Source organism: Bos mutus, chromosome 2 (assembly GCF_027580195.1).
Source record: "Bos mutus isolate GX-2022 chromosome 2, NWIPB_WYAK_1.1, whole genome shotgun sequence".
NCBI classification, from domain to species: Eukaryota; Metazoa; Chordata; class Mammalia; order Artiodactyla; family Bovidae; genus Bos; species Bos mutus.
The window spans coordinates 42680773-42708648 of NC_091618.1; the positions used below are offsets into that span (position 1 = coordinate 42680773).

At 39.0% G+C, this 27876-nt stretch overlaps 1 protein-coding gene across 1 annotated transcript in view; it reads right to left on the minus strand.

The window, feature by feature from the left end:
* The window catches only part of PARD3B (par-3 family cell polarity regulator beta), a 1148960-nt gene that overhangs the window by 777903 nt on the left and 343181 nt on the right, over positions 1-27876 (minus strand). The gene's annotated exons all lie outside the window — the stretch shown is intronic.

A 27876-nucleotide genomic window follows, 5' to 3' on the forward strand; every position in this document is an offset into this window, starting at 1 on the left:
ATCTGTCCAATGATCGTTTTGCATGGATGTCTGATAATTATCTCAAACTAAACTCATAACAAGAACCTGAGGGCTTTCCTAGTGACTCAGTGGCAAAAATCTGCCTGCCAGTGCAAGAGACACAGGTTTGATCCCTGATCTGAAGGATCCCACGTGCTTCAGGGCAACTAAGCCCTTGTGCCACAACTACCGAGCCTGTGCTCTAGAGAATGGGAGCCACAGCTACTGAGCCCATGTGCACCAACTGCTGAAGCCCAAGTGCCCTAGAGCCCACGCTCCACAATACGAGAAGCCACTGCAGTGAGAAGCTCGTGCACCACGACTACAGAGTAGCCCCAGCTCGACTCAACTAGAGAAAATCCCAGGCAGCAGTGAAGACCCAGTGCATCCAAAATTTAATTAAAATAAACTTTAAAAGGAAAACGTTGATTTTCCCTGCCCCGAATCCAGAGCCCCTCAACCACTCTTCCTCGTCTCAATAAATGGAGACTCTCTTTCTTAGAATTGCAGACAAACTCTTCCAATTGCTTTTGTTTCTTCTCTTTCTCATTTCCCCACATCTAATCCGTCATTAAATCCTACTGAGGCTGTCTTCAAACAATACCCAGAATCTATCCACATCTCTTTGCTTCCACTCATATCATACTGGCCCAAGCCACTGACATCACCTCGATTCCTGGCTCATTACTATTCTTCCTCCATCATTAGCTCTTAGTGCAACAGCCAGAACAATACTATATCTGCTGTAATATATCAGATGATTTCACATCCCTGCTCAAAATCTTCTCATCTAATGAGTCCCTGATTTACTCCAAGTAAAAGTCATAGCCCTGACTGTGACCCACAATGCTCTGAAGGATCCTCCCCACCCACTGCACTCAAATGACAGCTACTACCACCCTCCCTCTTCACAGTCGCCTCTAGCCACAGATATTCCCTCACTACTGCTGCAAGAATCTGCAGGTTCTTTAGTCTCAGGGACATTGCACTCATTTCTGTCTCCACTGTGACTGCACCTTCTCAGGAAGGCCTTCCTCTTTACCAATATCAGATGGCCTTTTCTTCCTTACACTGCCCCAACTCAGCACCTCATCAATTTCTCACCATCTGTTATATAATTGTGTTTGGATTGTTTCTCTCTCACCAGAATGTAAACTCCAAGAGACATTCAATACATGTGATAATAAAGAATAAATACTAATTATTTCATTAGTTGTCATATACACAGTTATGGTTAATTACTAATTACTGCCTTAAAGATGTCCTCATTCCGAGGCAGAAAAGTATGGATATATACAGGGTCAGGAGTATGGTAACAGAAGTTCTAGGAGCACTCAGAGGAAGGCATTGCTAACTACTGAAGGCTGGAGGATGGGCAAATACAGAAAAACTGTTCAAAGGGAGAGATTTGAAGCTGAGTTGCTGCTGCTGCTGCTGCTAAGTCGCTTCAGTCGTGTCTGACTCTGTGCAACCCCATAGACGGCAGCCCACCAGGCTCCCCCATCCCTGGGACTCTCCAGGCAAGAACAATGGAGTGGGTTGCCATTTCCTTCTCCAATGCATGAAAGTGAAAAGTGAAACTGAAGTCGCTCAGTCGTGTCCGACTCTTAGGGACCCCATGGACTGTAGCCTACCAGGCTCCTCCGTCCATGGGATTTTCCAGGCAAGAGTACTGGAGTGGGGTGCCATTGAAGCTGAGTACTGACTGGCAAATGGCAGCTCTCAGGCACAGTGATGACAAGAGTGGAGGTAACATTCCAAGGAAAATAGAACATACTGGGGGCCCAAAGGATGAACAATAGTGAAATTTAGAAATAAGTAATTGCGTTTGGCTCTGGTACTAGGTTCTGTGTAGAAAGAAGTAGGAGCAAAGAAAACGAGAAAGAGAAGGAGGAGAGACAAAAAGACACATTCATGCCAGGCTAGATATAAACAAATACAGTGCACACAAATGCATATGTGTGTACATGTGGTTCTGTATGTAGGGGTATGCATGAGTTGTATATGTATGTGTCTATAGATAATACTTGTATATACATATATACCTACACACACGGATGATGACAAGTCTCAGGAACATGTTTACAACCACATACTTACACTATTTTTCTATTGCTGCTGCTGCTAAGTCAGTTCAGTCGTGTCCGACTCTGTGGGACCCCATAGATGGCAGCCCACCAGGCTCCCCCGTCCCTAGGATTCTCCAGACAAGAACACTGGAGTGGGTTGCCATTTCCTTCTCCAATGCATGAAAGTGAAAAGTGAAAGTGAAGTCGCTCGGTCATGTCCGACTCTTTGCAACCCCACGGACTGCAGCCTACCAGGCTCCTCCGTCCATGGGACTTTTCAGGCAAGAGTACTGGAGTGGGGTGCCATTGCCTTCTCCTTTCTATTGCTAGATTATATTAATAGAAAATTTAGACATACACAAGATTATATGAAATGAGAAAATCTCTTAACTCCAAAGTGCTTCTCAAAAAAATAAAAGCAACCTGCTGCCTTTTACTTATATGGGTTTATAGACTGAGTTTGTAGAAATATATAGATACCAGGATTAAAAGCCATGCCAAAGCAAGATCTTTTTTTTTTTTTTTTTTTAAGCAAGATCGTTTTCTAGGAATGTCCTCTTGCCTCTGCATCCCAGCAAAAAGTTCATCAATTTCCACAAAATGTTCCTTGTCAGAGACTCCCTGCTATTCTTACAGACTGCCATGAGCCAGCTCCCAAATGGTGGCCAGCTGATTCTTCCCTCACCTGCAGAATCCAGATCAATAAGTGATCCTTAGCAAAAAAAAGAAAAAGATTAATCAAAGTGAAAAAAAATTAGCATGATAGCTAAATTTTAAGCCTGATTATGTTGTGTGAATGAAAACAGGTTGTGCTGCACAAAACTCCAACAGGTCTTTCTAAAAAATGGGATGCATTATAATAATAAAGTAACCCGAGGATATGGTTCAGAGAAGAATGTGGCTCGTTTTCGATGAGACTGCGGTATGCTTTTTACTGCATGTGGCAAGCATCTCTTAATAAAGATTAGAAACTGTCCAGTGAAAATATTAGCGTTATTTTCAACACTGATTAAAACATTTTGTGTGGATCCAGCACTGGGGTGCCATACACTATGCAAGACCCACCGTGTTACTTGGCAGAAAATAAATCATTGAGCTTTAAAATGTGCTATGGTAGCTGTCTTTATTATAGAGACCTCGCACACAGCATACAAAAACATCTATAATGTTACAGCACCTGGATGCCTGCACTATTAAACATCAATACAATCTGTGTTCATATCATCTCCATGCTAATCAGATCGATTTACTACTGATATAGTGTCTTGTCACAGTATCGTAATGCTAATCAAACAAATGGAGCAAAAGGGAGATAATTCAGATATATAGGTATTTAATAGCACAGTTAAAAAAAAAAAAATCAACAGCACACACACGCAAGCTGCAGCTGTGTCCTGGACAGGCAGATTCCTCATCAAGTCCTGGGTGGTGGTGCTGTAATTTTGTCAGCAGTCATTAAAAAGGGAATATAATACAGTTTGATGCCATAAAATGGACTTGAAAGGGAAATGAGATTACTGCTGCTGCTTAGCATGGCAGTGGTAATTAGCTGCACAGGTAATTAGATACAGATTCCTAGCATATCCTAGTGGGGGCAGTGGATGATGGCAAGAGATAATATCTTTTTGCCCACTGAAAAAGATCAGTGTCACAGTTGTTTTAGATCCAAAACAAGATCCTCATCAAACATTCTAATCCTCTAGACAGCAAAGACGCTGTCGTAGCTGCAGTAAAACGTGATACAACTTAATACAATGAACTAGGGAGGCTGGATTGGCAGCGGGGCAAGCGGGGACACCACCGCCGCCCTGGAGGTATCAGTCCTTAGGCCACATATCTACCTATCTCAGTTATCACTTTGTGACACTCTCAGTTGAGAATGTCTCCTGGATTCTCTTACTAATTTCATTTATAACAATACAGACAATGAGAGGGAGGGAAAAATCAATGATAATACCCCCAAAATAGAAAATCTATCAACATAGTCATCTTTTAAATAGTTACCCAATGAATTTAATGTATGTCTAATTGTGAACATTTTGGCCAAAGCTTACACTTCATCAACTGAGCTATACCTACTGTTGGATATAGAGGCAAATGAAACTTCTTGACTAGTGAGTGAATCTTTTCTACTGTCAACACGGAAGGGTTCCCTAAACCACCGTGCTGTTCAATGCTCTATCATCATCTGCTGAAAGACTCGGATAAAAAATGAAATAAAGCTTCTACATTATTTATTCAACAAATATTTGAGAAATGACTATGACGTATGCAATCCAGAACCAAAGCAAACCTTCCTACACGTACTTGGGCCACTGAGCCATTAATGTGGCACCTGCGCTGCCAGCTGGGAGCCATATGGATTGGAACTGTGGTGAATGCTACCCACCAGCACACGGACAAGGCAAAGAAAACCTAGTAAATCCTGCATCCAGCTGCAAGAAAACAGACAGCCCTAGAGAATACATTTCAAAACTAAAATGAAACTTCTTGAAAACGAGCAAATGACAACAACAAGGAAACCCTAACTCTTCATGTCTTCCTATAGAAAGAGAAAAGTCATCACATAAAAACCATTCAGATGGTTTTAGAATCAGCAATTCTGGGTAACTGATAGAACACTTTCCCTTTATGAACATGGCTGTTAGAAAATCAATTTGTTAGTTTAGTGCAAAGAGACTTGCCAACAGGTTACTCTGAAAGAGTCTGCTGCTGCTGCTGCTAAGTTGCTTCAGTTGTGTCTGACTCTGTGCGACCCCATAGACGGCAGCCCACCAGGCTCCCCCGTCCCTGGGATTCTCCAGGCAAGAACACTGGAGTGGGTTGCCATTTCCTTCTCCAATGCATGAAAGTGAAAACTGAAAGTGAAGTTGCTCAGTCGTGTCCGACTCTTCGAGACCCCATGGACTGCAGCCCACCAGGCTCCTCCGTCCATGGGATTTTCCAGGCAAGAGCACTGGAGTGGGGTGCCATTGCCTTCTCCGCTGAGAGTCTGAACACTGTCAAGTTTCTCTTCACCATTCCTCTTTTGTAGGATCAATCGAGGAGGAGATGGACAAAACAAGAGTAACTATTTTGACACCTTGAATGGCGATCAGAGGTAAATTCAGCCAAAAATGACAGCATGAAGAAACTCCAGTCAGAAAATTCACTCTTTTGTTCAAATACTTGGTACCATATTTTTTCCTAACATGATGACTGGTTGCTGCCATCTTGCTGACATTGAAAAGTCATCATAAACAGGGCTGGCTTCATGCCTACTCAAACCTCTGCAGTCAAAGAGCTGTGAGCTTTCTTGCTTTAATACTTGATTTGTTACTGTCTTGAATTTCTTCTAAGTTTTAAACAAGGTGCTTGCCATTTTCACCTTGCACTGGACCAGCAAATTATGTAGTTGGCAAACATCAGCATCCCTTTTATATATGGTAGAAAGACCATATATGGTAGGGAGGCCATTCATCACAGGGCATCATGAAAGAATTGAAATGATAAACGAACAGAGATGATCTTTAGAAGGAGCCAAACGTTATGGGTGAAGGGGATGGGACACAATCCATTTGGTGTGCTCACCTATGGCCTGAAATCTCCCTGAAGAGGCTAACGGTCTGGAAAGCAAATCTCAAGTGGCTGGGAGGCAAAATGAAACAGAAGCAGAGCTAACTCAAGACATCCCTAAAATGTGGGAATGTCATCAGATTCATGAAGCATTGAATTCAGTGATTTCATTTCTATTTATCTTACTGTTTCATTTGCAAAACATGCCTCCTCTGTTTTTGCTTATCTAGGAGATAAACAATCTATTAAAAGCACCATTTATAATTCTTTAGCTTATAAAATCTACCAGTCTTACTGTCTCATAAAACATCTAGCTAGTCCCTCCTAAGCCTACTAAATATTTTGCTTGATTCTTACTATACCACTGGATTCTCAAAAGGTTTCTGTAGTCATAACCAAAGGAATTTTCTCAGACCTCATTATCTTGGCCCTTCCATACCTTCTAACACAACCATATCCCCTCTGAAACTGACTTCAAGGTCTTATCTTTTCTTCTGGCTGTGAGACACAGTACCCTTCCTTGTGCTTTGTCTACCCTCTGACTGTTAACTTCTCTTCTCCAAGGAGATCCCAGTCTACTGAACTTTTAACTCATCACCACTCCCTGCCCCAGCCACCCAATCTCCTCTGTGATGAAGACCTCAGGCCTGACATCCTCAACCCTTTGCTTTATCATTGATGAATACACCAATGAACACTCCACACTGTTCAGAGGGTATTTCCACACATGTCTAGAAAAGCATGGAATTCTTTCAAGTCTTCTGTCTATCCCCTCTGCAAAATCAGTGCTCACTCCTATCTCACATCCTGCTTCTGCCCTTTTGATCTCAGCCTCCTCATTGTTAGTTGCTCAGTCATGTCTGACTTTTTCCAACTCCATGAACTGGAGTCTACCAGGCGCCACTGTCCATGGAATTCTCCAGGCAATAATATTGGGGTGGTTTGCCATTTATTCATTTACTCTTTTGCTTCTCAACTCTCTGGTGCCCATGCCTTGCACCTCCCTGCCCTTCTCATACAGTCCCTTACAGCTGGAACACTGGGGCCTGAAGCCCCCATGTACTCCTCAAACTCACCTCAAATTTCCCCACTTCTCTGAAGACTTTTCTGGCTATTCAACAGCAGTGAGCTCTTGGTCAAAACTCAGGACACTCAAAGCCTTTGCCTCTTTTGGTTCTAAAATATATGCCGTCTTGTCTCTCATCTTTTATAGCTAAATGGCATTACTATTTAGCTTTTCATGTGTATTCACATTGTATCTACAGGCTTCCCTGCTGGCTCAGATGGTAAAGAATCTGCCTGAAGGAGACCTGGGTTTGATCCTTGGGTCAGGAAGATAGCCCAGAGAAGAGAACGGCTATGTCTACAGTCGCCCCCCTACTGGAGGGCAAGGATGTGATCTTAAATTTGCTAACACCCACAAAGGAATGAAATGAGCCAGGTATAGAATAGTGCTCAATCAATACTGCCAAACCACAGAAAATAGTTTTCTCATTTATAGCAGTTTGGCTTTTTTATCTTTAATAGAGTAGTTTACCACATTCTCAAATAAATGTAATTTATTCTTAAAGTGGTATAATTTCTTGAGAGTTTTGCCTTTAAAATGTGTTGTAACTAGCTGACATACAGAAGGGATATCCCAAATGTAGCCAGGCTTTGTCTGGATGAACAGCTACCCTTGTAAATGACAAATGAGCAAGGAATGGCCCCAGCTTCAGGAATATTCCACTAATGCTTTTTAAACAAAGATATATGTAGGTGACGAGTGACTCAGCTTCCAAAACAGGCTTAAATAAAAATAATCACATTGTTTTAGAACAGAAGATTGTGTTTAATTGGTAATTTGTGGATTCTAAGATGGAAACACACTACTGTGGATTCTAATGCTCTCTTAATAAATGAATTACAGTAATGTAATCCAATTACTATTCCTCTCTATTGAACAGATAACATTCCCTAAACAAAAAAACAAAGGAACTAGAGAGATCCAGTTTACCTACCTTTGAACAGATGGCACCGAAAACTAATTTTTAAAAAATAATGCCTTCATGGGCATGCTCCATAAAATGCTCAGGGTAATGATACATACCCTGCAGGCCTTTGAAAATGTTGAAACTGCCTGTCAGACACCAGGAGTGACTGTTAGGCAGTCACAGTCATTAGGCTAAAGCCCCATCTCAAAAAAAAAAAAAAAAAGAATTGCCTTCGTGTGACACCCTGATGTTAAACAGACCAACTGTCTGACAATCCCTCAAAGGAAAAGAATTCCCAAGTGCCCTCATCTCTAGATCACTCTCAGTCCACAGAAAACATTTTTATTCTTCAATAGTTACATACAACCCAGTTTTTACAGGGTTTGCCTGGCACTGAAGAGATGTTATTGATTATATTTGTTTGTATGATTTTGTATGTTGCCTAGACACCAATCTCAAATATGTTTAATTTCTGCATCTCAAAGCAAATCTCAGCAGGTCCTGCTTAATAATATCAAGTATTTTCCTTTGTTAAAAACTAGTATTCAGCCTAAAGACTACTGTCAAGTCTGATAGAAATAAACAGACTGAAGAATAATTCCCAAAACATCAAGACCCAAAACACTGGCAGGGAACACCCAGGAATTCACTGAGACATTTCAGAGTATTTCTAATTTTTTACTGGAGACACTGGTGCTAGATCAATGGTGACAGGTCTCTTGATGTCTCATAATGAGGGCCAAATGCTTTCGTTATAATGGCATATCTATGCAGGGAACTCAAAAAACAAGTTGAAAACCCACAACTTTATTTCTGACTCTGGATAATCGAAAAGCACAAGGATAAGCCTTGTCTCCTTATATCCCTACATGAAGATGTCACCCACCCACCCAGACAACACTCATTAGATGACTACTATCTCTGATAATCGGCTCAGTTTGGTGAATGCTTTGTCTTGTAAACAAAATTGAAGTCTTGCAAATATTGGTTGACCAAAAAGTTCCTTCAGTTTTTAAGTTGAAAAGAGAGACGTATTTCTCACTTTAACCAAGAACTTTATTAAATAACATATTCGTTGTTTTGTCCCACTACTTTCTGCCCTTTTTCAGGCAACTTCATAATTACATCTTCCTATTTTTTATTTTTTTATCTGTTTGAGCAAAGAATTATTCCATGTCTTTTATAATCTTTCAAGTATTTGAATTTTTTCCATTAGGATAATTTTTTAAAGTCCAAAATAAATGGAAATCTGAAAATGCAACGTCTGGTAAATATGGCGAGTGAATCAGAATTTCCCAGGCAAGGTTTTAACAGTTTTTGCCAGGTCAAAGAAACATGTGGTTTTGTGTTTTCCTGAGGGAAGGTTAGATGTTTTCTGTAAATTCTGGGTGCTTTTTGTCAAGTGCTAGTTTCAGTTGGTCTCACTGGGAGCAGTACTTGTTGGAATTAATCATTTGATTTTGGAAGGAGCTCCCTTCCAATCCCATTATATACACAACATCACCTTCTTTGGATGAAGACTGGCCTTTGGTGTAGTTGGTGACATTTCATTTCACTTGCTCTGTGATCTCTTCCATTCCACATGATTGCATAGTGTCCATTTTTCTTAGCATATCAAAGTTGTTTTAAAATAAAAGAATATTTTTGTTACAGTGAAGTAGAGAATTGCCATCAGGAATACGGTCAAGAAATTTTTTTTTCTTTGCTTAACTTGTGTGGAATCCACACAAAGCAAAAAGCAACCAAGCTGGTGCAACTGATTTTTATTGATTGATTTGGATATTTTGAGTATGTCAGCTATCTCCCACGTGGTATAACGTTGACTGCTCTCAATTAATGTCATGATAATTTCTATCCAGGCTTCCCTGATACCTCAGTTGGTAAAGAATCTGCCTGCAATGCAGGAGACTCTGGTTCAATTCCTGGGTCAGGAAGATTCCCTGGAGAAGGGATAGGCTACCCAGTCCAGTATTCTTGGGCTTCCCTTGTGACTCAGTTGGTAAAGAATCCGTCTGCAATGAGGGAGACCTGGGTTCGATCCCTGGGTTAGGAAGATCCCCTGGAGAAGGGAACAGCTACCCACTCCAATATTCTGGCCTGGAGAATTCCATGGACTATATATAGTCCATGGGGTCACAAAGAGTCTGGACATGACTGAGAAACTTTCATACTTTAATTACTATCAACTTTAACTGCCTACCCAACCATGGAGGATCATCCAGTGAGAAATCTCCAGCACAAAACTTCACACACCACATTCAATCAGTCACAGAACCTTCTGCACACACTGCACAAATCTTGTGTTTTAGTTGTGTTTTTACCTTCCTTGAAAAAATAAAATATAATACACCAAATATATTTTTCTGCCACCTTCAATATTAAAATGGTTACACAAAAATTCACCGATTTTGACAAATTTTTTTTTGTAAACACACACTGATGACAGCTGTCACAATACACTCTAACAAAATTGTTTTGAATGAAGTTAAAGACAATGAAGTGCTACTAGAGCCATCTTACAGAAAATAACAAATGAAATTTCTGGCCAATCCAATAGTTTGAAAGATTATTTTAAGCCACAAAATTGTGGACAGAAGGAAACTGGAAAACTGACTCTACGATTCATCTCTTCTTTGCAGGTGTTCGAGTGCCCTGCAACATCACTCAGAAAACACAAGGTGGGAGAAAAGAGTCTGTTCTGAGGATGACCATGTCACTGAGAAGCTGTTTCCACACAAAGCAAGTAATTCAGAGGAGCAGTGTGTAGCTCATTCAGCATTTGGTTCACAGACATTTCTTGAGCAATCAAAGGTAATGGTAAGTCTCTACTTGAGATATAATACCGGAGCCCCCAAATCTCCAAGGATTTCATAGTCCAATTTTGAAATCAGATACACACATGCAACTAACTAAACACCTGAAACACGTTATATCATCCACAATAATCAAATTCAACAAACTTAGTCTTCAATTTCTATATCCATTTTACAGTCAACCTCTAAGTGGGAGAAGCACAGATCTTGAATAAAGTTCCAGTTCACTAATCTCTGAAAGTTATTTTAAAGATAATACCTTTTCTTTAAAATATGATTAACACAGTTTCTCTCACAACACTTTCATAAGGATGAAACAAAACATTAAACATGTACTATGGCCAGGATAAATGCTGTTCAATAAATATTAGTTCTCTGAAAAAAAATGTAGGAACACACTCAGTTGCTTTATGTTTATAAAGAAAAATGTGCTTACATCAAAAGGAAAATTTCTATTCTGCTTACTGCTGCTGCTAAGTCGCTTCAGTTGTGTCCGACTCTGTTCGACCCCATAGATGGCAGCCCACCAGGCTCCGTGTTCCTGGGATTCTCCAGGCAAGAACACTGGAGTGGGTTGCCATTTCCTTCTCCAATGCATGAAAGTGAAAAGTGAAAGTGAAGTCGCTCAGTCATTTACGACTCTTCGTGACCCCATGGACTGCAGCCCACCAGGCTCCTCTGTCCATGGGATTTTCCAGGCAAGAGTACCGGAGTGGGGTGCCATTGAATTATATCTTTGGAGAAAAAATACAGAAAAGTTAAGGCAAAAAATCCCACCCTATTGGTTACAAAGCCACAATTCTGTTTACAAAGTATTCAAATGATGTAGCTTTCTTTTTATTTATCCTTACTCAAGTGGGTCTGCTCCATCTATTTCAACAGCTGCGTTTCAAACTTGCAGACATCATCTATTTATATTTTTCACCTCAACAGCCCTTGTCTATTAGCAGTAACCTCACTTGCAGTGGTCTTCTATGATTATCTCCTATCTGGTAATACTCAAGGTTGAGAAGTTTCCCTTTAAGCCTAAAAGAAGTGAAGACTTAACTACTACTTTGTATTTATTCCCACAAAGAAAATGTGGGCATGTATCTTCATGCAGAAAACATATCAATGATGGAAAATTAAACAGAGAACAACAATTTAGGTCTCAACAGCATTCTGGAACACAGAACATTAACACAGTTACCACTGGAGACACTTAAGTGTTGGTGAGGATGATGAGGAGGAGGAGGAGGAGACAGTGATGAGGGTGTTAATTTCTACCATTTCCTGGATTCTTATTATGTGTGAGTTATATGGATCTTCTCAGATACTTGCTTTGTAAAGTATTTAACCAAAGTGAAGCAAAGAGATTATAGAAAGTTGAGGTATAGAAAGATTCAGTAACTTGTTCAAGCCTACATAGTTCTAATATTTGGCAAATCCAGGATTTAAAACCAGTTTCCAATGGTTTCAAAATCCATATTTTCCCCACTTCTTCACAATGTCAACACAGTAAACAGTCAATGAGAACCACACCGGTAATGAAACAACCATGGGGAAACTTATTTTTATTAGCATTTCCAGAGACACTGAGGAAAAAAATGTAAATTCTCATTTATATGATAGTCCAAACAGGAGAAAATTAAGACTTGGACTACAAGGTGTCTTTGCAAAAGCAATGGAAACTCATTTCCCTTCATAGAAAAGTCTCATCTCTTATTCCCTGCAAAGGTGTGCAAAGAATGAGGTTGGAATAATTCCCCCAAATTCCACCAGGACTTCCTAACTCATCCTGAATGGTATTTACAGTACTGAAGGTTAACTCTCTGAGGTTCTATCATAGCAGTTTTGAATTTTTGGAGATTCACAATCATCTGATTTCCCTCAAAAGTATTCTAAGTCAGTGATTGGGAGGAAGAGCACAATTCTGCAGTTCTAATAAACTTGCAGATGATGTCATGCTGTCCACAAGCCACATTTTGAACAGAAAAATTCTAAACCTAAGTCATAACATTGAAAGACCTACAGCAGGACCCCTACTTTGAAGTCCACAGAATCAACTAGTAGTCTTCAAAATGGATGTTTTGTCAGAGTCTGACCACCAACACACTAAGCAATCCTTTGTGAGGCATGAAGAAAGAGAGGGAAATAAAAGACATAATCTACAAATAAAGATTTTTGTAAAATCAGCCATCTGCAAAAAAATAAATCCATCCAGTGGTAAAGTGTTGCTACTTCTAGACTACGCAACATTATGCTAAATCTTAGAAGGATTATCAAATAATGATCAGGCTGTTGTCTTCATGGAAAATACAATCTAGAAGAAAGGTTTAGAGCGATTTAACACTAAATTCAATGATAATAACTCTGGGTACAATGGGATGACAGTACCGACTGGTAACAAAGATTTCTCAGTGGATTCTCACTTCCGGAAAACAGAGGAACGGGACAGGTTTTTAAACATGGGAAAATTAACAAAACTGCTTTTGTTGAATATGCAAAGTTTGGAAATTAAAACCAACCCCAGCCATTGTGTTCCAAAGGTAGTGAAAGTTAGTTCACAGCTTTGTGCTTCAGTGCAAGTGAGACCTTGTTCCACCCCTTGCTGAAATAAAAAGCATGCATGTATATCCAAGTATATCTAAGAAGGTGTTTTTACTGCCTGATAGTAGAATGTGTCCCAGACATGCTCTATCAGCTATCTACTAGGCCCTTCAAAAAATGACAACCACAGTACAATACCAATCTTGGTGCCTGGGTCTAACTTTGCCCCTCCTACAATACTCAAGATTTAAGACAGTGCAAAAGCACACCTTTATCACCTTAGGAGAAGAAGACTGATGCCTAGCTAACAACTGATGACTACCCACAGGATTGGTAATCTGGGCTCTTTATTACAAACTCATTCTCTTTCTGAACAACCCACTCCACCACCACTACCCCAGACTAAGATCCCATGTCAACTACTCATGCAGCCTCAGATCTTCTTCCATCACCCTGGCCTGGTATCCACCAGAAATTTGCCTTTGAAAGATCCCCAGTTAGCATGAGCATGTCACTGTTGGGGACTGTCTACCAAATTCAAGAGATATTATTTTTCAGATTGAGATATACAACTTAAAATTAATCATTTCCCCAGCCACTGAAAATGACAATGTTGAGTCATCTATGACTAAAAGAAAAAAAAAAAAAAAAAGCTTAAATCCTCCTATGCTATGCTATGCTAAGTCGCTTCAGTTGTGTCCGACTCTGTGCGACCCCATAGACGGCAGCCCACCAGGCTCCGCCGTCCCTGAGATTCTCCAGGCAAGAATACTGGAGTGGGTTGCCATTTCCTTCTCCAAAGCATGAAAGTGAAAAGTGAAACTGAAGTCGCTCAGACGTGTCCGACTCTTAGCGACCCCATGGACTGCAGCCTACCAGGCTCCTCCGTCCATGGGATTTTCCAGGCAAGAGTACTGGAGTGGGGTGCCATTGCCTTCTCCATAAATCCTCCTAGTTGTTTTTAAATTTTATTAAGCAAAATTCCATGTTAGGTTGCATTATTAATATAAGCTGAAGCTATACATAAAATAAACAACATCGTTCTGAAGAAATAACTGCCAGTTAAAGATTTACCAACTTATAAATGTTGAACTCTGTTAATCTACTTTGCATTCAACCAAAAAAAAAAACCCTACTATATGCATTCAATTAATATAGACACAGATTACAAAACAATAGAAAGAAAAATTAAGTAACTAAAGATAATGTCTAATAGGGTCAAGTTTTTCTAAAGCAGACCTCAAGAAAAATACTTGCCTCTACTAACTATGAGGGAAACATGAATTGTTTTAAGTGGTGTGAAATTATTTTGTCAAGATGGAAGAAATTTCATAGAAATTTCCTAACCTCACACAACAGGTAATTTCAAATGATTTTGTTTCCAAGGCTTCTCTGGCTTACTTTTTTTTTCTTAATGAAATACGATAAAATATTAATTCAAGATGCCAAGAGACATACACAAACAGAAACACTGCAGCACGTTTGTTCTAATATAATTGCAGGATGTTGGCTCCTCTCCTAGATAATTATTGCATTAGTTAGCGAGGCTTCCCTATAGGACCAAGCAATTTTTTAAAGTAGTTAGACCAGATATCCTGTCCATGGGAAAGTCATTTATGTGCAGCCCCACATCAGCTGTACGTTTCTGGGAGATAACAAGGCTTTTGCCTACTCTGCTGTATTCCAAACCCCTATGTATATGGAACTTGCAGGCAACCAGCCAAAGATAGAGATGGAGAACAGCTGATAATTTCAAGCTAAATGATGTTAAAGCCCAGACAACTCCTCCAACCTTTCTCAAAGAACATTGACAGTAAACCTTTTCTTTTTTCTTGGGCTCTGACAGCCCCCTTTGAAAACAGTGAGAAATATCCTTCAGAAATGGGGTCATTTTACAGAGCAATCTCCCACATATTGGAAGTTGGCAGTCTGGAAAAGAAAAATCTGGGATCCAATCTATTCCTTTTGAGAAGCACAATCCAGGTACATCAAAGAAATGAATCCTTCAGAACAGCCACATCATGTCTGATCGATATAAAAGGATGCTTTGCAATTTCACACTTAATAAAACAAAGCGAAAATAACCTCAACTTTATTTCCCACTAAAATTCTACTAATCATCAGAGTCCATTTCCATTTAACTATAGGCGGGCACCTGGCTTCTGTCAGCCAGTCAGTCAGGCAGTGGCAAAAAGAATATGCTCAGTGATACCTAGACTCTGCTAACCTCTTTCAGAATCAAGCTATGAGCTGTAAGCACAAAAGTTGATTAGGCATAAGTAGGTATAAAAACCAAACCAGCTCCAACCAAATATTCAATTCCAAGATGTTTAATGCTGATAAGAGACAACCTCTAACAGCTTTACAAAAAACATGCCATGGTAGCTATCAAGAGTTATTTTAAAGAATCTTACTCTACCTACAACCCAGTAAAGCCTCTGGTTCCCAAGATAATGCTCTGGCCTAGATTCTTATAAATTGTATATTTTTACATTTGGTTTCCTCCATGCATGTCACACTGCTGCAAAATCTAAGCAACCTTAGAGCTGACCATGGCATCACAGGACACCCAGAGAGAAAGGTGATTTAACTAGTGTCACAGAACATGAGTTGGGAGGAGGATAAACCCCACACCCTGGTTACCTGTACTCATATCTATGAGTTTTCTGATATGGGGTAGTTCATTCCTTCAAATCTCATTTTACTATTTCAGAATCACAAATCCAAATAGCTGGAATACACCCTAAGAAGTTCTCCCACCTTAAACACTGAAGCAGTTGCTCTTTACTGGTTGCCCTGTCACAGTCCTTGCTTGGACTACTGCTTGAGACATAGAAACAGAATGTTTCAGAAACCATGCTCATCTACTAACAAAAATGACTTAATTTCTTTCACATTTGCAATTAAAAAAAAAAAGAAAAACCAATGGTCACCATTACGGAAAGCTGCCAGAGATCATTTTTTCATGCACTTTTCCTACAGAACAACTGAATCAAACCATTCTGAAGTGATGACAATTACAGGAGTAAAACATTTATAGCATACATCTTTCCACATCCCAAATAGCTAAGGGCATCTAAAGCAGCCAACAATTACAGCTTTCTGCTTTAAGTACTGAACTTTTCCTAAAAAAAAAAAAAAAAAAGTCATTGTCAATCTTGTAAAACTAAATAACTGCTGTATGCTTCATTTCTTTCTTCCTGCACAGCATTCCTATAATTTACAATTTTCTAAAAAAAGACATCACTAATAATCACATACATTCTGTCAAAGCTAGCAATAAAAAGTTCTGCTCTTAATCCTGATGTACAATAGAGCAGGACTTACTTCACAATCACCCTTGATGAGGTTCTTGAAAGGAAATAAATGTTGAATTCATATATAAACATATATGTGTGTGTGTGTATCAGTAAATGAAAACATACACACACATGTGTTATATACATTACAGAAGCAAAAGATACTTGGGTAATTTATTACCCTTAGCTAGGAAATGTGTGTCTTTAAGGAACATATATATGATATTAATTGATTATGCTTTTATTCCAACTTATGGAGATATAATTGACAAAATATTGTACATATTTACGGCATACATGGGATGATTTGCTATCCCTATACATTATGAAACAATGATCACAATTGAGGTAATTAACCCACCCATCATCTCGCCTCACATAGCTACCTTTTGGGGAGGCAGGGGAGATGAGAATATATAAGCTCTACTCTCTTAGATTTCCAGGATACAGTACACTAACTACAATCCCACGTGTGTACTGGATCCCTAGAACTTATTCATTTTATAACAGAAACTTTATACCCTTGAACCAGTATCTCCCCATTTCCCAACCACTCAGATCCTAATAACCATCATTCTACCATCTGCTTCTGCAAGTTCGACTTTCTTATATTCTGTATTTGATATCAAGCAATATTTGTCTGTGCCTGGCTTCCTTCACTTAGCATAATGTTTCAGCTTCACCCACCTTGTCACTAGTGGCAGGATTTCCATCTTTTTTTATGGATGAGAAATATTTCACTATGGCTATAATACACGTGTGTGCATGCATGTGTGTGGCCAGTAGTTCATGTCGAACACTTTGCAACCCCATGGACTGTAGCCTGCCAGATCCCTTTGTCCATGGGATTTTCCCAGCAAGAATACTGGAGTGGGCTGCCATTTCCTCCCCCAGGAAAGTACACACACACACATGCACACACACAGCACACACATATATATGCATATATGTAAACACACACACGTTTTCCTTATTCATCCATCAAGGGACACTCATGTTGTTTTCATATCTTGACCACCATGAACAGTGCTGCAAAGAACAATGGAGTACAGATGTCTCCGAGATCCCGATTTCTTTTGGATAAATACTCAGAAGTAGGACCACTGGACCCTATAGAAGCTCTATTTTTATTCTTTGAGGAACCTCCACTCTGTCTTCAATAATGACTGTACCAAATTACATGTCCACCAACAGGGCACGAGCCTTTCCCTTTCTCCATGCACTCGGCAACACCTCTTCTTAGTAGCAGCCATTCTAACAGGTATGATGTCATACCTTGTTCTAGTTTAGATCTACATTTTCCTAATGCTCAGTGATATTGAGCATCTTTTTCAGGTACATATTGGCCATTTGTATGTCTTCTTTGATTCAATCTGTTCAGGCTCTTTGCCAATTATTTATTTGCTATTGAGTTGTATGATTTATATATTTTAATATGTATTTTATATATATTTTAGATATCAAATCCTTATCAGATAAATGCTTTGCAAATATTTTCCCCTATTCTGTAGGTTGCTTTTTCATTTTGTTGACTAAAATGTGTATTCCTACAAAAATCTGCTATTCTCTTAGTTCTGCATAAAATAAAAACATGCATAACTATAAATAAGTGACAGAGGAAAATTGAGACTGTACTTAGAAAAAACGGAGGCTCAATTTTAGATCAGATTGTATCTCTATGGTCTAAATTCTGATTTTTATGTTTAGCCAATTTTTTTCTACAGTATGGGATAGTAACATGTCAATTAGTGAAGTTTAATAAGAATTTAAAGAATTTATATAATTACACACCTAGTTTTACTGCTTTGCCTAAGATCATTGCCACCTCCAATAAAATACTTTTCATTAAAAAAGGCAATTTCTTCAGTCCTTTGATGGGACATAATTAGCTTTTCTGACATATCAAAGTCACCTTGTAACACTAACTCTTTGGTGTAACACTGAAGCCAGGTGTGCAGTTACATGCCTTTTTTCTTTACAGCACCAACAGAACTGTTGATGGATGCCTCTGTAGTTTAATATCTGACAGTAGGTGCAAGTAAGTAACATTTTTATTTAAAAAACTATAATATATGGTGATAATGAAGAGCAGAGGCAGCTTTTTCATTTACAACCTGTCTATAAATTTTGGCAGGAAATTGAAACTAATTTAATATGTTCAGTCTGAGGAAGTTACTCAGTTCTGAGAACATAGAGTCATACTTCAATTTCTCTAAACAGAATTATTCTCTCTGAAACGAACAAAACAATGATGTGGGACATCTAACTGATGTTTCCAAACTGACACAAAGTATTTGGCTAGTAGAAACACAGAGTTCTCACATATGCAAATGTACCACAATTATTATCATTACTAAATAAATCTTAATTTGCTGACCCTCACTACTTGCAAGCATTATTGGTATTTTTCAGAAAGTCATATAATGATCCCTCATAAAATATTGACACCTTTGGTGATATTCTTTGGTAAACTGACAATTACAGATTTCATTATATTTTTTAATTTATTTTCATTAAAAAAAATTTTTATACTTCATTTTAAATAGATACACCTTACAAAATTTCTACAGTGGACTCTTTTCATTTATATAACCTCTATCTTTAAATGAAGGGCTTTTCAATCAAGACTTCAGACCATGTTAAGGCAGTGTCCCCACTAGGTAAAATTTAATACCTTAACAGAATTTAAAATTTAATAAGTGGACTTGAGTGTTTGGAAGCAACCAGGCCTGGAGAGAGGGATCCTTATAAACATAATGAAACATCTCCTGGAATAGAGACAGAGGTACATCTTGTTAAAAGAAGTCAAATTAAAAAGTCAAAATGTGTACCTTTCCTTGCGTATTATCTGTTAGGTCTACATGTCTGCCAGGACCAAGGTAGCATGAGGTAACTGCCACTTACTTATGCTTTGCAGAAAACCAAAGTCCTTTAACTCAATGCAACAACCGCTTTGTCTATAAAATGTATCTTCAGTTATCTGTTGGCTAATAGTAGAAAAAAATTGGTTTGCTCAGTAAAAGTGTACTGAGCTTTTAAGGAAATAAAAAAAAAAGTTGCATTTAAACTAGATGCACCAAAACGTAGCTCTTATCAAGCACTGAGTTCAGGCAAATAGAGCTCTGTAAATAAGTCTCCATATTACTGCACTTTGAAAACAAATATTTAAGCCAAACTTAATACTTTTGAGCAATTATAATCAATAACTATATACAGTCAATATTGTCCTTTTGTTCACCACTCAACTAATAATCTACTGACTCAGGCAAGGATGGATACTGCTGTTTTCACAGATCCAGGTCAACATCTCTCAACTGGCATCGACTTTCAGTACAGTTCCCTCTTCACCCTGGGTCCTCTATAAGCTTTGGGAAAGGCCAACAAAGGAGTGGTTTCAGAAACTGAGGAAGGGCCCTGAAAGGGCTTTTAAGAAATTCCTGGTGGCTCAGAGGCTAAAGCGTCTGCCTGGAATGCAGGAGACCCGGGTTCGATCCCTGGGTTGGGAAGATCCCCTGGAGAAGGCAATGGCACCCCACTCCACTCTTGCCTGGAGAATCCCATGGATAGAGGAACCTGGTGGTTACAGTCTCTGGAGTTGCAAAGAGTCAGACATGACCTAGCAACAAAACCACCACTATATATAAAAACATATATATATAAATTCCCAATATATATATTGGGGCTTCCCTGGTGGCTCAGAGGTTAACGCGCCTGCCTGGAATGTGGGAGACCGGGTTCGATCCCTGGGTCGGGAAGATCCCCTGGAGAAGGCAATGGCACCCCACTCCAGTACTCTTGCCTGGAGAATCCCATGGAGGGAGGAGCCTGGTGAGCTACAGTCCATGGGGTCGCAGAGTCGGACACGACTGAGCGACTTCACTTTCACTCTTAGTAAACTAGTCCTCACAGGGACCCCAAAGGATTCTCCCTCTATAGTTGTTTCTCCTTCCTTGTTCAGCAGGATCCTTAGTGAGCTATCAACAAACTAGTACGTGCTATAAGGTTTTCAAGGCCTTCTTCTGAATCCTACCTTTAAAATTCTTAAAGCCCATTCCCTTTTTACATACCTACAAAGAGATGTGATGAACTTTTAAAACACCCAAAATGGAATAAGAACTACTCTGAGAATAAAAATGTCATCTGTGTATAAATCACCAGATAGAAAATGTTACAGCAGAAACACAGCCTTCCTTTCACTGTCCTCTTTCAAGACATCCAACCAAAATCTCTTACCTTGTAGTTCAACGAGGCCCCATGGACCTGCAGCACAGGCATCAGGGGAGAACTTGTCAGAAATGCACAATCTCAGATCTACTTGAAACCTACCTAATCAGAACCTGCAACCTTAGGTGATGTGAATGACGTTCGAGAGCACTTCACCTAAAGATTTTCACAGGATGCTCTGCAAAGCGATTTGAAAGACAGACTAAAAAGAAATGTGCCATCTTCATGCTCAGTGTGGACGAAGCCGAGAGAGCCATTTACTAGGCCTTGGATAAAGAACACACAAAAATATAAAACATTTTACAATGCATAGACTGGAAGAGGGGAGTGACCTTGCACTTATACAAGTGCAAAGTTTCTTTTTGAGAAATGAATAATTCTAAGATTAACTTTTGGTGATGGTTGGATAACTCTCTCTCTATATATATATACTAAAAATGACTGAATAATGCAGTTTAACTTGGTGAAATTTATGTGGGATATGTAATGTCTCAGTAGAACTGTTAAAAACATACACTAAACTTTTAAAATCATAAAAAGATCAAATAGCATTCATCATAAGGGAAATATAAATTAAAAACACCACAATATATCACTTCATTAGAATAGCTAAGAAAAATGAAAAAACTATTACATATCCATACTGCTGCTGCTAAGTCGAATCAGTCGTGTCTAACTCTGTGCGACCCCATAGACGGCAGCCCACGAGGCTCCGCCGTCCCTGGGATTCTCCAGTCAAGAACACTGGAGTGGGTTGCCATTTCCTTCTCCAATGCATGAAAGTGAAAAGTGAAAGTGAAGTCGCTCAGTTGTATCTGACTCTTAGCGACCCCATGGACTGCAGCCTACCAGGCTCCTCCGTCCATGGGATTTTCCAGGCAAGAGTAATGGAGTGGGGTGCCATTGCCTTCTCCACATATCCATACAATGGAATATTATTCTGCAATAGAAAAGAATAAACCACTGATTCACACAGCTATGGGCCTCCCTGTGGCTCAGATGGTAAAGAATCACCTTTACTACGGGACATCTGGGTTTGATCCCTTGTTAGGAAGATGCCCTGGAGAAGGGAAAGGCTACCCACTCCACTATTCTGGGCTGGAGAATTCCATGGACTGTATATTCCATGGGATCGCAAAGAGATGGACACGACTGAGCAACTTTCACTTTTACACAACTATGAGACTAAGTTTCACAAACATTATGGAATGACAGAAGCCAAGCCCCAGAGGATAATTTTTTGTTGATATGAAGTTCTAGAACTAAGCTAGGGTGATAGAAATCAGTGCTATGGTTGCCTCTGGGGATGGAGGGTTTTCACCAGAAAGAGGTACATGGCAATGTATTCAAGTGATGGAAAAGTTCTACATTTTTTATTTAAGTGATGGTTACCCAGTGATTACATCTGGTAAAACACATTGTTTGTTTTTTAAAGTGGACCAAACGTTACAGACACCCCAACAAGGAAAAGAGACTCTTGCTTATAAGTATATAGATGAAATATCCAGATTACATGTCATTAAAATGCAAATTAAAAATACAATGATATACCACTACATAATCCTTGCTGCTGCTGCTGCTAAGCCACCTCAGTCGTGTCCGACTCTGTTCGACCCCATAGACGGCAGCCCACCAGGCTCCCCCGTCCCTGGGACTCTCTAGGCAAGAACATTGGAGTGGGTTGCCATTTCCTTCTCCAATGCACAAAAGTGAAAAGTGAAAGCGAAGTCGCTCAGTCGTGTCCGACTCTTCGAGACCCCATGGAGGAGCCTACCAGGCTCCTCCACCCATGGGATTCTCCAGGCAAGAGTACAGGAGTGGGTTGCCATCGCCCTCTCCTTAGAATGGCCAAAATGTGGAACAATGACAAGAACAAATGCTACAGAGGATGTTTTTAAATCTCTGTCTTCTATTGTATGATAATTATACTACATCCATATATTCTGGAGGCCCTTTACAACCTGGGAAATAAAAATATTGTAGCTGGGTCTCCCTTCTCCTTACCTCCAATTTTGTAATGTTTTTTCCAGGTGAAATTTCTAATGGCTCTTTACTCTTTTTAAGCACCAAAACTTTTTTACTCTATATTTACTGTTTTTTTCCCCTAAAATTCTTCACAAGTGCTTACTTTCTGAAATAGAATGTACTTATTTCATCTCTTTCTGTACAAAATTTCAATCATTAAGGGCTTAGAGTACCCTGATAGAATGCAGGGCTATCTTGAGAGGTATTTGTGTTAAAGGAGACTATTTATTGTCTGCTCTACATGAGAGCTCCTACGCTAGTAGCTTTGTTTTTATTCCTCTCTGCCTTACGTATTTCCTATTAGCCTATTTCCTCTTTCCTTGCTAGCTGCCTACTATCTTTTCTTTCTATTTGCCTTTAGAATCATAACATGGACTCAGGTGTATTTTCTGCAAAGACATTCCACAATCCCTCCACCTGATGTCATTTCTAGTCACTCTCTCACAGAGCATCCTGGTTTTTATCCTTTCTTACCACATTATAATTATATACTCTTTTGGCTTTGTTTGATTTTTCTGGTTTGTTACTGTCTCCCGACTCAAGCAGGCTTCATCAGTGTCATTTAGCATTAAATACTAAGCAGCTTAAAGGGTGTCTGGCACAAAACATATACTTAAGAAAGTGCTGGGGGCGGGGGTAGGGTATTTGGTTGGACAAATGAACAATGAATAGCTGGGGGAAGCAGGGATTTGACAGTTAGATAACTGAGGCTAAATATCCCACTTCAGTAAGCTGGATGGTTGCAGACCACAGGTGTAGGCCCTCTGAGCTAGAGCTCCCCCACTTGTTAAAAGGACGCTATGTCTTAATGTATCATGTATCACTGCTGTGAGGACTGAATAGGCTCCAAACCTTCTTTATGGAAAGAGGCTACTAATGAAGCCCAGCCATTGTGTGAACTAACCAGTAGGCCTTGAGTAAGATTCTCAGTGTAACCCTTTTAATGCATATTTTAGATGCTCAGGTTTTTGAGATGTGAGATCTCTATTTATCTATTAATTGATTTTATTATTCAGTTATGATCTTATAGTAATGGTTATAATATGCCTATTTATTGGTTATTTATCTAATAGGTAGCTACCTAGATTGACAAAATACTCTTAGTGCTTATTAAAGTCAAACCAAGAAAAACCTCTGTACCCCTCCCAACCTTTTAGAAACTGTTTGAACACTGTTTACTCTCTAGATCTAAAAAGCAAATAAAGACAATATATACAGGGAGAATGGAGTTTAGGAGATGCAGTTCTCAGTAAGAGACTTAGTCTACAAATGACTTAAAAAACAAGACAAAGAAAAGTGCAGAGTTCAAGTAAGTACTTGCCAAATTAGGTAAATGAAAATCACACACACAATTATCCAAATATCTGAGTAGCACAGAGCTAGAGCCAACCCAATTAGAGAATAGCACAAAGAATTTATTACGATTAGCTTCTTTGAGTAAACACATGGCCTTTAACAACTTCTGCCCTAACAGATATTAAGCGGCGAGACAGCAGCTGAGGCATATTCTTCGGGACTTAAACACACGGAATAACAAGTGGAGACAACAGCACAGCTGGCCGCACAGAGAACTGAGAGCAAAACGAAACAACTACACACAAATCAGTAGCTTTTTTTTTTGTCCAAAGCATTTTGTAGCCATGGGCAAGAGTCACTGATGAGACTTTCTAAACCAGCCTGCACACACAGAAACCCCCAAAGTCACTGATCACTAAATTCTAACTAAAACCTTTCAGGCAAAACTTCTCCTCTTTCTTGGTGAGATATTTTCTATACACTTATATAGTTATATATACCTGTATCACATGTCACATATATAATTACATCTATCAAACACATGTGCATATAAAATTTGGCAGGTGAGTTCTAAATCAATGGTTATAGGTTCCTTTATTCTTTAAATGATTTTCTGTATTTTGTGGATTTCTCAGAGTGTTATACTCTTTTGGAAAAGAAAATCAAGGAGTGTATTTTTATGACAAAACTTTTAATCTGATTTTGAGCGTTAAAGGGTAGGTATATCTGAAACACATACATGTTTCTCTTTTTGTTTTGGGGGTTTTAATGTTAGACTTTTTTTTTAACTGTTTAGTAATACTGGATTATTGGAGAACTGTGGGAATATCTATCCATTTTAATGACAGTGCTTTAAAAGTCTAGACTTTTTCTTCCACATTCTCTTCAAGAGTAAAGGGGCAAGAAGCTTTAAAAACAGGCTTTGGTACTGATTATCGCAAGTAGACCTGAAGAGCCACTGGCCTGGCATATACTAGAAAAGATCTCATAGCTCCATCTAGCTCCAGACTAGGGAATTCAGGGAATAATACAGAATTACACCCAACAGGACTACCTAAACATAAAAGGGAAATCAGAAACAGTCAAAATGAACCTATTATGCAAGCACTGAGTTTATAAGTGCAGGAAGTTTGTCAATTAACACTGATTAAAAAGAATATTCATTAGGTAATTGACAGTTGATTTTCTAAATAAAGAAATCATTCATATCATTATTTACTTTTTAGCACTTCAGGTTTTAAAAATAGAACAGACAAATGAAAATGGATTAGAACTAAACTTTTGTTTCCTGTTGAAAATTCTCTGTCTCATACATTGTTCAGAGTGTTCAGAATTCTGCCTTGAGATCAGGAAAACAAAGAGGAAGCCACTTCCAAAGTTAAACTGTAGGATAAATCAGGATATGATGCAGAAATATGACATGATTAGTGTCTTTAAAAAAAAAATCTAAACAATAGAATCTGTTTTGAGTTGTTTATAGTCTACAATAAATCAAAAGGAAATTTACACAAAGTCTCCAAAAGAAGTTTATGTAAGAACGTAATTACAATTTGTGAACAATCTCCAAGTGACTCTTTCATACAAGAACACAAAAATAAGCAGTCAGTAAAATTAAAAAACAATTAATGAAAATCCAGATAGGAAAATGGCTTTGGTCCTAACTAAAGAAATACTGGGAATAACAATGGACTTGAAACAGAGAACTATCAAAGTAAATTCAAATCGAATCATACCACATCAAAACATATGGAATTGGAGTCTGCATTTGATATTACACAATTAAACAGCAGCATAATTCCTTAATTGTGATGTTTCTATAAAATATTTTCAAATAGTTTAAACATTTTAATAATGGACAGGCAGTTTCACATTTCTCTAAATATCATTCCTGAGAAGTTCAAACATAAAAATCCCTGAAACCAAAACAAATTGGCATTTAACCCAATTTGACTAGTCAGATGCCAAATAAAATATTCAAAAGACACAGAGGAAACATTCTGTATAATTCTGTACATTTCTTTCTTAACTTTAAAAACAAACTCAGTGTTTATTATTTTGGTCCCCTTGAAGTGCAACAACAAAATTTCCACCTTAGTTTTATACAGCAATATATATTAATAAAATAGTATATGCTGCTGCTGCTATCGCCTCAGTCGTGTCCGACTCTGTGTGACCCCATAGACGGCAGCCCACCAGGCTCCTCCGTCCCTGGGATTCTCCAGGCAAGAACACTGGAGTGGGTTGCCATTTCCTTCTCCACTGCATGAAAGTGAAAAGTGAAAGTGAAGTCACTCAGTCATGTCTGACTCCTAGTGACCCCATGGACTGCAGCCTACCAGGCTCCTCCGTCCACAGGATTTTCCAGGCAAGAGTACTGGAGTGGGGTGCCATTGCCTTCTCCAAAAATAGTATATAATTGTTCATTATTCTTGCAAACTCAACATGAATGTATGTCTTCCAAATTTTAGGAATGTGATCAGGGGACCCTAACCAGCTAGGACAGCTCTGATCATAAAGCACATATTAAATGGGTCAGAGCTTCCAGGTAAGTTCCTATTGGACTACTAACACAGCCATGTAAACATCTAGACATATAATATGATGGGGATAATTATGATTTCCAGGCAAATCTTTTCCACTCTCCCCTAAGCTTTAATTCCATTGATGAACTTCTTAATGCTTAGCACATAAGCAAAATGAGCATTTGGTTAAAAAGAAAAAACATGGATTGATTAATTTCACTTCTGAGTGGTAGCATATCTGCTGTAGTTGACTAGTTTTTCTGGTTCTAGTCAGTCACTAAACTCACTCATTCATTTTAAATCTACTTTTTTCAACCTATATTCTATGCTACTATCCAGGGTCACACTTTTATCTCAGGGCGAGGTTATCTTAGAAGTCTCCAAATTGGCTTAGCAAATTGCCAGTATCCTCATGCTCAGTTCCAACTGGCCCATATCTTCCTGGTTAATCCTGGTGTTCCTCATAACTGATGTTTGTTCAACAATGTAAAAATTCTCCCACTGCAACCTTGCAACACCCTATCTTGTAAGCCTGGCATTCACGTTTCTCCCAGAGTATCTTATGATCTCCCCATTGCTGCTCCTGTCCTTCAGCTTTGATTATCAACTCTGTCCCTGCTATGGCTGAAGTGTATTCCTTATCTAGAATGGCTTTTTCACGTCTACTGGCCAATCAAGACCCTCCCTGTCCATCAGAATCAATTCTTATTCTCATAATGACATTTTTCCATGATAGCCCTACCCTAGCATATTGTCTCATTCTTCAAAACCCCGACAGCATCTCTCTGTATTACTCACCTGCCTGTAAATAAAAATATATAAGCCCTGTGATTTGTGGGTGTGGCTTTTCTCTCTCGCTGGGATACAGGCCTTTCAAGATAGACATCATAGAACTCAAGGATAGTGTTTAGTAATGAGAAGCACATAGTTTGGGGATATAAACAAACTGGTTGTGTGAATTTCATTTTCCTCATCTATGATGTGGAGACAAGGCTACCTGAATCTGTATGGGGAGGATTAAATCCAGCACACGCTAGAGCTTTATTTACAACGTACCAGTCCCTCCCATTGCCTGCAGTGCCAAAACTTAGCAGGCCAACAGTGCTGACATTTGGTGGGTACCCTTAGAAATATTCCAATTAATTATTTTCTTTTTAACTTCAGCAAGGGATACTCTGAGTTACAGTTACAGTAAGAGGTATTTTGGTAGTTATCCAATTAACTGTCATGCTTAGCACTGTGGTTGGCTTGCAGCCTGACAGCATACTTAGTTGACTAGCTTCTCAAAGTAAGGGAACTTCTTCTGCCACCTCAGTGAAAGTGCTCATTTGAAGCCCTCAGAAAAGAGAACCAGAACAGGAGAGAGAGAGTAGAGCTATGCATGTAAAACAAAAGCCTCACTTTACCAGTGTGCCCAGGTAGCTGTGGAAACTGCTAGGGAGGGTACAGCACTGACTTTTGCAATCAACTCTCATATCAGCTGTAGCCCCGAGAGAAAATACCATGCTAACAACTGATTAAAAGAACAGAAAACAGAGAGCCAACTGGATGTTATCCATCTACAGCTATTA